This window comes from Lemur catta, chromosome 6, assembly GCF_020740605.2.
Source record: "Lemur catta isolate mLemCat1 chromosome 6, mLemCat1.pri, whole genome shotgun sequence".
Classification (NCBI taxonomy): domain Eukaryota; kingdom Metazoa; phylum Chordata; class Mammalia; order Primates; family Lemuridae; genus Lemur; species Lemur catta.
The window spans coordinates 48,171,295-48,185,262 of NC_059133.1; the positions used below are offsets into that span (position 1 = coordinate 48,171,295).

Sequence of the window (13,968 nt, forward strand, 5' to 3'; positions counted from 1 at the left end):
CATGGCCTAATTTATGACTCATTTTTGTAAGTTGGGAACATAATAAAAAAGGCTTATTCTGTATTTTCGGGTTATAGTCTTTGACCTATGTTTATGTATGTCTGTGCAGTTGATAAGAAAAATGTGATAAATATTTATCTCTATATAGACATATCTACTTATATAATGTTTTCAGAACATGTTCTTTGACATTTTATAGATGATATGTGTGTGCATAATTAATAAGGGGAGTTGCATGCATATAATATTGGTACTAAATTAGTTCATAAAGATTACCTCAATAATTTCTAAATTTAAATACAGCACAGAGTATAAACTCTAATTTTCATAAAAAGTAATAATAAAAAAACAGAAAAATCCATCTCTTATTTAATAAATAACCCCATCAGAAATGAAAGCTAGAATTGAAATTGCAGAATATTTAGAAAATAATAAAAGTAGAATGAATGAGATCAGGCTGAAGCAATTCTCAGAAGATGGATATACATATATATCCATGTCAATATACATATATATACCATTTCTCTTACTAATTATGGTATATGAATCCTTTATGTCTTTTCTTATATTTTTTTCTATTTATATATCTATTCATCCTATTTTTGCCTTAATAATTTTGATGGCATGCCATAAATATTCTTAAGAGTTAATCTTCATTTTAGATTGTACCTTTTATCACTATAAAATGCCCCTCTTCATCTTCTTTACTGTTTTTGCCTTGAAATCAAACTTTTCTGATATTCTTATCATGTCCTCTGCTTTATTTTCATTTGCAATCTCCTGGTATGTTTTTGATGTGGTATTCCTTCTTTATTTCTGAAGTTCGAAAACTTGATTTCCCCCTACCAGAATGTAATATGTTTTAAGTCTAAAGTTAAATTTTTCCTCATATCAGATATTTTTCTATTTTTATCTTTGAATATTTTTTTCTTCCATTTGTGGAGTTGTCTACATCTCAACCATTATGTATTATTGTTTTGGTTCTTCTTTACCTACCCTGCACATTTATTATTTTTCTTCAGTTTCTTTAATCTTACCATCTTTTGAATTTTCATTCACTGAAGACTGTCTTCCACGTCAATCGTGGTATTCTTATTATATATTTTGCTTCACAGTTTTTATTTTTTATTTCAAAATACTAAGAGGATACAAATATTTTTTGTTAAATAGATAGCTTCTGTAATGCTTGGGTCATGGCTACAAGTGTGCCCATCATCCAAATAGTGTTCATTGTACCCGTTAAGTAGGTTTTTTCCCCTCCCCTACTCTGCCTTCCCCCTGCTTGTTTTCCACTGAGTTTCACTTTTCTCTGTACATTTGTGTGCCCATCGGTTAATTCCAATTTAATATCGAGTACATGTGGTGTTTTTTTCCATTCTTTACATACTTAAAATACTGGTCTCCTGTTCCATCCAAATTGTAGCAGTAAAAACCCTGAACTGAAATCACTTGACATGGAATGTCATTTAGTGATTGATAACTACTTGGCTCCAGAAGTAGCATCTCCAATAATCAATTGTTGATAAACTCTGAGAAATTTAGGTCAAATGTAGGCAAATAACTTTTCCCTTAGTTGGAACAGAAGGGAGTTGATTGCAGTGACCATGATGTTGTGAAATACACTGGCATTGGAGTCCCTCAGAAATATGTTTGAGTTTCATCTCTGTCTCCTGCTCTCTGAAGCCTAGTAACTTTCAGGAGCTGTTATGATAATACAATGAGGTTATGAATGTAAATAATTGTGTACTCATAAGTGATAATAAAGTGATTATTTTAAATAAAATAATTATTATAGATATTATAGATAATGTGATAATAAATTATGAATAAAAAAGAAATAATCATTTTTGGAAGGTACTATGTTTTAATAACTGTAGCTAGAGGGTGAAGATTTCAGTATAAAATATTACATTAATTATAAAAATAATTTAAAATTTGTAAATATTACCTATATAATGCACACTTGGGAAAGTGAGTAAAAGGATAATAAAGTAGAAATCTACATTTTTTCCATCAAAATGTTTTTAATTAAAAAGATTCAGGGAATTACCATGAGGTTCATTCCAAGTGTCTGAGCGGTAATCACAGAGGAAAAAAGGGTATTGCTTAACTTGGCGGAAGATCCTGTTCTCTTCCACAAGAGCAATCAGAACATCAATCAAAACAATGGATAGGATGTGTCGAAAGTTCAGAAGCACAGGACTCTAGAATCCCCGTTAGCTTGAGTAAACATATGACAATGAAGATTTTATAAAAGATCTGAGAGAAACTGTAGCTTCCGCATTGACATGAAGATAACCAATTCTGTTGTCTTCATTTCTGTTTGGCTGCGAATCTGGTTCCTGGTTAATGCTACCATCTAAAATAAACAGAAGAATCAAATAATAAATTTGGGAATAACTTTGATGGATTGTAGGATGATATTAGAACATCCAATAAAACTTTGCATCTGAGACCAAATCTGTTGTCTAAGCTATCCTTCTAGAAATTTAACCTTACATATATCACATTTTAAAAATTTCAATTTGAATTGCTTTGACTAATCTTACCTCACATTGAAGTCTTACTAGCAATTATATAGAACCCTGTTTTAGTAGATAATCATTTTTATTTTATTGTTTTAAGGAAAAATAAACATTTTTAGCTTTTGATTTAATTCATATAGAGGCTAGATACAGATAATTTTTTCTTCTTCTGCCATGTAAATTTTCATTTCTGCAGAGAATACCAAGTAGCAATTATACTGGGAACTCTAACATGTCTGTTGTCTTCTGCAATGCTGTTCTGACTTTTCACCTTCCATTAACATTCATTTTGGAAAGCATATCAATCTTGTGGGGAATATTCCCCACAGAGGACTTGGTTCCTCTCCCTTCTTACCCCATCCCCAAGGTTTGCCTGCAAAAAATGACTTACAAACCAAGCTCTGCAAATAACAAGAAATAAATATATCCTTCTAATAAAACACCCTATTTCTTTCTGAAATATACAGATTTTTCCCCAGGTCTGAAATTCATCAACTTAATTAAAATGTACATTGTATCTTAATATTTGAGCTGGATAATATCAACTAAGATGCAAAGTTTCTTAGTTCTACTGAATCTACATCTCCTTCAGGTCCAAGTGTATTCTGAAATCAGGAATGGCTTAGATGAACTATTTTTAATTCATAGTGTCTCTAATCATGATTATTTATTTGTAACATACATTATTTATAATTTTATAATCATATCATTTAGTGAGTACAAGCACAACATTAAATTCTTTACATGCATGATGTCATTGTTTTATTGTGTCGTATCTTCTCTTATTCCAGCACTAGGCAGAGAATAATGTTGAATGTTTATTTGTTGATTAAATGACTGCATGTGTTAATGCATGGATTAAGACTTAAAAACTTGATTTTGGATCATTTGCATTTCTAAAGGTCCAGCTAAGAATGGGTTCTTTTTCTTCTAAAATTAATGTTGACTTTTATTAAGCACTTATACAACAAACATTGTTCTATATTCTGTACATGTTTTATCTTGTTTAATGCTTAGAACAATCTTATTAGGTGTATATTAATACCATTATCTCTCTTGTAAGAATGAGAAAATTGAAGCACAGCTTGGCTATTGGGTTAAGCAATTTGCTCACAGTCATACCATTCATGTGTGATGAAACTAGGATTATGAACCCATGGGGGCTGGCATCAGAGAACACTGCTTAACCAGAGTACACAACTCTGCCTCCCAGAGGCAGCCTGCTTGGAATTAACACAAAGAAGACAGCTCTCTGACGTCAACACCTACCATCCCCAGGTGAGAAAGATAGGAAAGATATCCTACCCCAGCCATCTCCCTGCCAGGCAGTGTTGGCCATGCCACCAATAGCGTAGAGGAGGGAGTGTGTTGAAACATTTGGTGAGTCCCTGAGACAATTGGACCCTGGCCCACTTGATCAGAAAACCAGCAGGCAGTAGTTATAGAACCTTGTATATACACATGGGTTTCTTTTTTTATAGCATTGAAACAGGCTACCCCAGAGAGAAAACAAGTCCAATTTTAAAGGAATTAATTGGGTATAGTCTTGACGCTTCATAAGACTGGCTAGATATTCAGGGATTAGGCTGACCAGGCACAAGTACCTACCAACCTTTGTAAAACATTCTAGTGCATCATTCACACCCTGATGTTTAAAATATAGCATTTGAGAATAAATTTTAACTGCTGGGTTATAATCAAGTTGAATAAGGTTGACTTTTATATTTAAGATAGAGGTCAAATAATTTAGAATACAGCTGAGAAAGCTTCAGTATAAAAAGATGACTACAAGAGGAACCCAAGATTCACGCAGGGATTTTTCCCCTTGGGTCCCTTAACAATACATTTTATTTGTGTAGTGAATTATCCAAAACAGAAACCCTTCAGAAAGAGAGAGATACAAAGGAACAACTTCTCATATGAGTTCTAATTTATCATTCATTAATCAAGAATAATATATTCATACCTTTTGATCTAATAATTTCACCTTTAGAAGCTTTTAGGAACATCATTTAAAGAAATCATCAGAGTTACAAAAATATGTGTTTGATTTTATTCATTGCAGCACTACTTGTAATACAGAAAATTTAATAGGAAAATTTTAGGTATTATACAATAAAATATTCTATGGCTAGTATAAACAACTTTGGCAAAGATTTTGGCAAGAAAATATGTGGAAGCATCATAACCAGATGCTCCATCACCAGATGTAATAAATGTACATATTGGGTTGTAACTCATGAATAGTGTAGCAAACATTACAAATTTGGAACTTCTGAATATAATAAATGTATAATATTGACTCTCAGTCACTTAAACTTGACTCTAATGTCTTGCAAATGCCATAGGTTTCCAAATTGGCATTCCTCTTAGACAATCCTTGAATCTGTAAATTGATCACTGCACAACTCCTCCTCTCTTGAGCAGAGGCTGGTATGTGTGAACTAAGAGATAATTAATTATACAGGATTATAATTTCCTATTTTTTAAAACATGTATCCAAGAAATGGTTCCTAATATTTCATTCACAAGTGATAACAGTTTCACAGATCTTTCTATAGGTTGTTACACATGCCAAACTGGGTACTCTTAAAAACGCTGTTTAAGAACATCTCCAGGCCGGGCGTGGTGGCTCACGCCTGTAATCCTAGCACTCTGGGAGGCCGAGGAGGGTGGATCGCTCGAGGTCAGGAGTTTGAGACCAGCCTGAGCAAGAGCGAGACCCCGTCTCTACTAAAAATAGAAAGAAATTATATGGCCAACTAAAAATATATATAGAAAAAATTAGCCGGGCATGGTAGCACATGCCTGTAGTCCCAGCTACTCGGGAGGCTGAGGCAGTAGGATCGCTTAAGCCCAGGAGTTTGAGGTGCTGTGAGCTAGGCTGATGCCACGGCACTCACTCTAGCCTGGGCAACACAGCGAGACTCTGTCTTAAAAAAAAAAAAAAAAAGAACATCTCCATAAATGGCACAGTCAGGGTCATAGGTATTATGCATTTGAGAAATCCCCAGACAAATGGCATGGTTTTCAAGATAAACTTTGATTTTGTTGTGAATAGTCAACAATCTCTTCCTGGAAGCAAAACTACTTACGATCAACTCCTTTCTAAATACTGAAGCAAAATGCACAGAAACTCAAAAATGAACATTACACGGAACTATTTCATCTCTTAGCATATCTAGCATGGAGTATAGCCTCTGTTTTCCTCTTTTGAAATTCGTGTAAGTAAATTAAGTCCATCTAAAATGAACTAGACTTATTATATAATTCTTGAGGACTTTTTCTTATTAATTGGAATTCTCTCTCTCTTGTCCATTTTTTCCTCTTTTCCTTCTTTCTTTTTTCTCCTTTTGCTTCTCCTTGCTTTTTTTTTTTTTTTAACTTTTTGAGGATAAAATACAACTTATGTGTCTGGGGTATATAAATAGCACTTCAGACACTTCCATGCTAAGTAAGACTACCTCTCCAGGATGAAATTGCTATGGTATCTGAAAATATATTAGCTAGTGACTCAACATTTTGAAGAAGGGAACATGAGGAAGTTATTTTAAGCTAATTGCTTCATAGAAAGAAAGTATCTGTATTATTTTTGCCTTAAATAGGCCCTAAGCAACCTCTATTAGGAACAGGTAAAATCAAGAGATGTGAGCAAGGAAAACACATGACCATGTGACCCAGTGTTTTGTAAACTGAGCAGAGGTTTCCAAACATCTCAATTAGTTTTCTCCCAAGGCTAGTATAATATTCAGGATCATTTTGAGTGTTCTTCAGACTAAAATGAGGGTTAGAAGAGCAGGAAAAAATGTAATTACTTCAATCTACCCAATAGTTTTGATTTTTCTATATAGAAAAAAAGAACGTGCATATGTAATTTCAGGATTTCTTCAGGGACATTTTACTTTTGAACTGATGTAAAATCACTTAGACTGGGCACAAACTCTGCTACATTAAACTTGAGAAGCTCAAGAAAAGATTTGATCAGAGGAGATCAATGTTGTAACTTCTTCAAACAACAAATCTCTACTAATAATGCAGGTGATGTGTGCTCACTTCCCTGTCCCTGTGTAGAAGTCCTTGGATTCTGTCCAGATATTTTTTATCATAATGGTACAAATTATTTATAATATAATTGTGAAATTATTGGAGAATTAAGCATCTTCTGTGTTCTATAAGATATTATATATCCTAAATTTTCTAATTTTGTTCACCATTACATTGCGAGTAATTTCTCAAATCTACTTAAATAATTCAATGAAAGTAGAAATCCTGTACCTATGTAAAGAAGAAATAATTATAGACCAAAATCAAGCATGTATAATTCTCCTTGTTCTACTACATTTCCCACATGGCTTGTCCTTAATTTTCCTTATCCCAAGCTAAGTATCATTTTAAGATTTATTTAGTGATTTCATAGAAGTTTTTATCTATATTATTAAACTAGGCAATACTCACCATGCCTGAGTCAAGGATGAATTTAAAGAATAATTTTTCTGGCTATATATCATTAGGAATTAGTTTGGATGTTATATAGAATTCATTTATCATTTATTCATTCAGAAATACCTAGTGAGCACTTATTATATGCAGGAACCATTCTAGGCACTGGGGGTATGACCGTGACCCATGTCCTTATTCCTAGAGGGAGAGATGGACAATATGTAAATGAATATGTGATAGGTTGGGTTGTGAAAGGTTTAATGAAGAAAAATAAAGCATGTTAGGAGGTAGAAAGCATGAACTGTGTGTAAGGCTACTTTTTAATGGAGGACTGGTCAGGAGAGTGTCCTGTGATACGGTTACATGTGAGCGGAAACCTGCATAAAGCGAGGGAGAGAGCCATGTGGCTGTCTGTGGGGTGATCCTGGCAGTGGGAACAGCGGGGTGCACGACCTGAGGTGAGAACGCACATAACACGTTCGAGAAAGAACAAAGGGATCCAGTGGGAAGTGGAGTGAGGAGAATGATGAGAGATGAGATGGGATAAGTACCCTCCAGGATGGCCCCCACTAATGCCCGCCTCTGATAACCACGCCCTGTGCTGTCCCTGCCCACACTGAGTAGGATGACTTAAGAAACCAATAGGATATTGTGAAAAAAATGGTGTGTGACTTCCAATAAAGTACGCTGAGGCTTCTACCTTGCTCACTGTTGAACCATTTGCTCTGGGGAAAGTTAACTGTTATGTTGTGAGGACAATCAAGAATTCATAAGGAGAGGTCCACATGGCCAGGAATAGCCAACTTTAACTTGCCAGCCATGTGAATAAGCCAGGACAACTCCCTGGCACAAACTTGCTAGTAGTGAGGGAGCTTCAGGTGACTGCAGCTGACATCGTGAATGCAACTTATGAGAGACCCTGAGTCGGACCCACCTAGCCCAGTCTCTCCAAAACTCCTGATGCACAGAAACCATGTGAGATAAGAAATGGTTATTGTTGTTTAAAGGCAGTAAGTTTTGCAGGTAATTTGTTATGTAGCAATCAATAACTAATACAATACAGCTTTGCAGACCATGGTAAGGACTTTAGATTTTATTCCATATAAGATGGGAAGACATTGGAGGAACTTGGTCTGACTTAGATTTTTAAATAATCACTTTGGCTACTATGTGGATAATAGACTATAAGGAAAAAGGGAGAAAGCAGAGAGACCAGAAAAAAATTCTCTATAATGGCCCTGGTCAAAGATGATTTTGATATGAACTCAGATATGGAAGCAGCGGAGGAGGTCAAAAAAGTTAGATTTTGGACATATATTGAAGGTAGGGCTGAAAAATTTTACTGTAGAGAGGTTCTGAATTTGCTCCCACAACTTATATGTATAAAACAATTTCTCCAAAAGTTCAAAATACAGAATTCTTCAAAATGCCAATTACTCACAATTCATCCACCATAAACCTTTGCTCATCATCTTCATCTTATTTTTCATAAATCATAAATAGATAAATTATAAAAGGAGTCCATGAAAATCACTGCCTATTAGGGTGTCTGACAGAAATTTCATCACCAAGTCTGTTCATCAATAAAGTGACAAGTTGCATGATTTAATAGAACTCCATATCTTTGAATAACAACTGTGAATGCAATGGAATGGAATTGCTATTCTAAAAACGTACCAGTGAATCTGGATTAGCAATGTAAAATAATAAAGATAATATGAATTAATTACAATAGCTTACATGGTTTAAATACATTTAATGGTGGCAATTGGTTTAGTAGTATATATATATATTTTTAATTACTGTAATAGAAAATATTAATTTCAATTCTAATTTTATTAAGAACAATAAGAATTAGCAAATAAAATTAGCCTATAAATCATCTAAATATTACCTGCTCAGGAACTGTTTGAAAAGGAAGGAATAAAAATATTTAGAGAAAGGGAAGGAGATCCTAGAATAAATGAAGAAAAGGATATAAATCTCTTTTATCTTAATTTACTGCTTCTGGGTTGGAGAAAAGACTGCTAATTGTCCCTCAGTAGCCAGTCTTCCCTTTTTCCTTTCAGTAATAGACTCCCCTGCATTTTAACTGTGTACATTCTCACCAACGTTTCAGAACACATTTCATAGCCTTCCTTGTAGTGGGGCATGAACATGTAACCAACTTTGAGCCTGTGATGTGTGAATGGAAGTGCTGTGTGCAATTTCTGTGCCATCTTCTTGATAAGATAGCTGCCTACCACTTTACCTTCCCACTGACTAGAATATAGACATGGAAGTGAGCCAGCTTCCACCACAGGGGCAAGAAGTAGCAGAGTAGCCAGGTGGAAGAAACCTGGGTTCCTGGATTTATAGCAGAGGCCCTCCCAGCCCTGGAATGCTCACCCCACCTTTGCCCATTTGCAAAGAGGGAATTGAATCACTGTCCTATTTAAGCTACTATTATTTGACTTTCTTTTTTATAACAACTTATCTTGTACCCTAAATCCCACATTAGAGAATTAAAAATAATTCTCGCAGTCTGTTACCATTTCTTGAGTGGCTCTTATGCATGTTAGGCACTGGAGATAAAATAGTGACAAAAATCTAGTCTCTGCCATCACAAAGCTTAGAGTCCAGGGGAGAAGAAACATATTAAACAAATAATCATTCAAATGTTCCATCCTTTGGGAACATTCAGAACCAGTCTGATGCCTATTCCACATGATTGATGGCTCTCGGCAACATTTGAAATCGAGTCCTCACTGCTTCTTAAACAGAAACGGTTATTTCCAGCATTCCTCTCTTGATATGGTTTGAAGTTTCTTTATACTTAGGAGTCACCCCAATTTACTTACATCTTTCTTGATATGCAGTGACCCAATGGAATTTATAAATTTAGATGTGGTCCACCTGGACCAGAGTGTGAGTCTGTATTAGTTTTCTAGGGCTGCTGTGACAAATTACCACAAACTTAGTGGCTTAAAAAAACCCAGATTTATTCTCTTACCTCTCTGGAAGTCCAAAATAAGTCTGATGGGGCTGAAACCAAGGTGTTGGTAGGGTTGGTTCCTTCTGGAGGCTGGAGGGGAGAGTGTGACGCAGGGGTGTCCCAGTGAAGGGAGGAAAGCCCCCTGAACTCGCCAAGTGGGTCTTGGCTTTGCACTGGAAAGAATTCGAGAATGCCAACTAGTGACAGAAAGTTTATTGACAGACAGACAACAGATCCTGGGGAGGGAGACACTTTATGGAGCAAGGTAATGTTTTTATGTGTCCAAAAGTCCTGTTCGGAAACAGTCATACATGACCAGCATTGTCTTGAGGTCAGTCCATAAAGGTTAATCATAAACTGCTGTCCCAGAAAGGTAAGCATAGTCTGTAAGACATCCAGTGTAGTAATTCATCTAACCTAGCGTGGTCCTGGGCCAGCAACTCGCTGACAACTTCCTTGTTCAGGGTGGTTAGGGTCTGGTATCGGCCAAAATACCTGCCTGTAGGCTCTCTCAGCCTTCATTTTCTGCCTTATCCCTACATTAAATCTGTTCTAGCTTCTGGAAGCCACCTGCATTCCCTGGCTGATGGCCCCTTCCTCACACCACATTGCCTTTTCTCCCCCTGCCTCTGTTGTCACATCTTGTTTTCCCTCTTCAAATCTCCCTCTGCCTCCTTCTCATAAGGATACTTCTTATAAGAATTACACTTAAGGCCCACCTGAATAATCCAGGATACTCTCCCCACAGCACAATCCTTAATTTAATCACATCTACAAAGTCCCTTTTACCATGTAAGGTAACAGTCACAGGGTCCAGGACCTGGATATCCTTGGGGGCCGTTCTTCAGCCTACCATGTAGTCACACTTCAGGCCAGAATTAAATTTACTGGCAAATAAAACTTGAATTTTTTATACATGTTATTAGAAGGCATTTTCCTAACCTTGTACTCGTGCACTTGGATTTTAGTACTCAAGTGTAAGAGCAAATATTTAATATCCATATTAAGCTCTACTTGTTAGATTTAATCCATTGAGCTTGTCATGGAGAACTTTCCAAATTCATACTCTGTATTGTAGCATACTTAATAACCCCTCTACTTAATTTCTCAAGTATCAAAGGATTTCAACCCAACATGATTTTTTTCCTATTTTCAAAATTCTATTAGATGAGGTTTCAGTGTACATGGGCAGGGGGTTATCATAGCTAAATAGTCCTGAGACCAAGGCTGAGGAGACTAACCAAGCTTTCAGGAATGCTCTTTGAAGAGTATTGCTAAACGTTTAGTTCACAGTCTCCAATGGGGGATTATTTTAGCTGATGTCGACACAGGGCTCCAATCCAGTGCGGGGACCACAGACATGGAAGACATTTCTCAGCAGGGATGGCTGAAGCCTGTGATTTCAGAACTTTATTTACAGCAGAACCTGGTTTGAGGCTGAGAGGATCAGTAATAGAGTCCAACCTTCCCAGGGCAGAGAGCTAGCAAAATCTAAATGAATAACCAACCTAACTGAGGTTCAGACTAGACCTGCTGTTCCTGTGCGAAAGAAGAGTGCTCACCAGAAAACCAAGGCAGAAGTCCAGTCGTGGGTCTTGAGCCAACTTGGAAGGAGGTTGAAGCTCCACAACAAGGTGGATCCCCCTCCCTGCTACATCAGGCAGAGGCTGGGAAGACTACTTTGACATCTCACCCACTGATGCCTTGGGCAGGACTGACTCAGAAACCAGGAGACTGGGAGTCTGAGTTGGAAGCCCCAAGGCTGGAAGAAGTGTTGGTAAAGGCTCTAGTTTGTTACTTTTACCCCTTGAAATCAATCAACTTGTGATACAAAACCCTTTATAAGAGTTAGAAAATAGTCCTTCTGCCCCTAAAGGGGAAATCTCTGGCAAACTTTAAGATCTTCCAGGGAACAATGATGACTAATGCCTACGGAGTGCTCCCATATGCTTGGCACTGCCCTAAGTGCTTTGAAGCACATTAACCTATTTAATCCTCACAGTAATCTTAGAGGTATTATTTTACAGATGAAGAAAGTGAGGCACAAAGAGATTGAGTAGCTTGTTCACAGCTGCATTGCTAGAGAAGATTTGACTGTGGCACTCTGCTCCAGAGGCACAGCTTGTGGCCACCACAATATTCTGGACCCCTCACTGTGTATGATGCCCTGTGCATAATCCAAGTCCAGGAAATATGGATTGATGGACAGATAAATGGGGATAAATGTGTGAGTATATGGGTAAATGGAAGAAACTCCAGCTGGAAGAATATTAGTTTTATTTGGTCAAAAAGACAGCATAAGAATCCCCCCACTAGAGACCACTTTATAAAGCAGAGCAGCGTCACTTCACTAATAACCACCCTTCTCCATCTTTTATTACCAAGTGCTTTCTGTGAAGCTTCCACAACTAAAACAGGACCCAAACTGGCTAAGTACTATAGACAATATGTGCAACTCCTCTTTTTTTTAATTCAGAAATGAAAGGGAACATTAAAATAAATGGAACAAGAATGTTCTGAGCCAGACATAGAAAATTGCCTACACTCTTCCATTATTCTGTTTTTATGAGTCAAAGTAGCTCTTTAAATACTCATTATTCATATTTCTAGTAAAACACATAGTGTTTGTTAAATTTTGACTTGAATGAAGGTGGATGGGAGGAAAGTGAGCTTTGCCATCAATATCTTCCCTCCAGATGTAATTTCTTCTTCATTATATTACAAATTAATTTGAGGATTATAAGTGTAATTTTTCTGGCAAAAGCATTTTATAATCCTTGGCAATGGACATCCCTGCTGCTGTTTATGCTTGTCTTATTTTAATATTTCGCTATTGTGTTCAGTGAGTGTGATTCCATTAGAAGCGTTCTTAATAAATAAAGACTTTTCCCCAAGGTATCTTATACTGTGATGTTATAAGAACGCATTTCTGTTTGAAGTAGCATTTCCAATGCTAAGAAATATTATTCAATGGCTTGATTGAAAATGTTCTTTCTGCTTCTAAAGCAAAATTCTTTTTTACCTAAGGCAGGAAGAAAATTTATAGGGGAAAAAAATATGACATGTCTTTAAGCATTTAAGTTTCCATCCAAGTATTATTGACTTAGTTATTAAATGCATGGCAGATTGTTTGAACATATCTATATTTTAGGGTTTAGCATGTTTTCAAATAACTGAAGGCTGTATGATGTCCTTGATAAAAATTTGCACAGAGAATTTGTGTGGATCAACTGCTGAGAAATCATTTGCCTGTTTCATGACTTTTGGCTTCGAGCCCACCCAACGCAGGCCTTGTCTGGTCATCTGGTCATATTTTCACAACAACTCAAGTGATAGAATCTTTTCTAGTATCATTTAAAATACCTTGCAGCTGTCCTTGTTAGCCTTTCTATTTAAGAGAGCAAAGGGCAAATTGTTTTCTTGGCTGAAATGCAGCAAAAAATCTAAAATTTTCTTTATTTTTGGTTTGAGATCTCACCTAGGTCATATGTAAACACCTTTTTAACCACACCTAATGGCTCGATGACCTGATCAGTCATGGTGGTTTTCTATAAGTCATTCTCCCTTCCATTCATTTATTAACTAGTTCATTCAACACGATTTCGTTGAGTGCTTAACCTGTGTCCAGTTCTATGATACACAGATATGCAAATATATAATGGCTGATCACATCCCTTGAAGATTTGGCAGTCTAACAGGAATGCAGGATGTGTAACTAAGCATGAGAATGTCTTGTGTAAAGTGCTATTATAGATGTAAAGTGAGTGTTTTGAGATCTCACAGGAGAAAGCAGTGGGGGTGGGGTGGTGGAAGGGAGGACTAGAAACTAACCTAACTTTGAGGACATCTGTTGCCTATTAGTGTTTGGCTTTTATTCTATTTTGACTTTGAGAGGATTTTCAATGTTTTAGCCTCATTTCTCTCATCCTCATATTATACATGAGGCAACACAATATACTAGAGAGAAAACAGACTTGGATCACAGTTCTGTCTTGTACCACTTTGTGTCTTTGACAAATGACTTAACCC

The 13,968-nt window shown here is 36.3% G+C and overlaps 1 long non-coding RNA gene across 4 annotated transcripts in view; it reads right to left on the reverse strand.

The window, feature by feature from the left end:
* Positions 1-1,963: 1,963 nt before the first annotated feature.
* Positions 1,964-13,968, reverse strand: part of LOC123639568 — a 105,624-nt gene continuing 93,619 nt past the window's right edge. For all 4 annotated transcript variants that reach the window (XR_006735760.1, XR_006735759.1, XR_006735762.1 and 1 more), the window contains one exon: positions 1,964-2,359. This is a non-coding gene — a long non-coding RNA (uncharacterized LOC123639568). The remainder of the gene's footprint in view (positions 2,360-13,968) is intronic.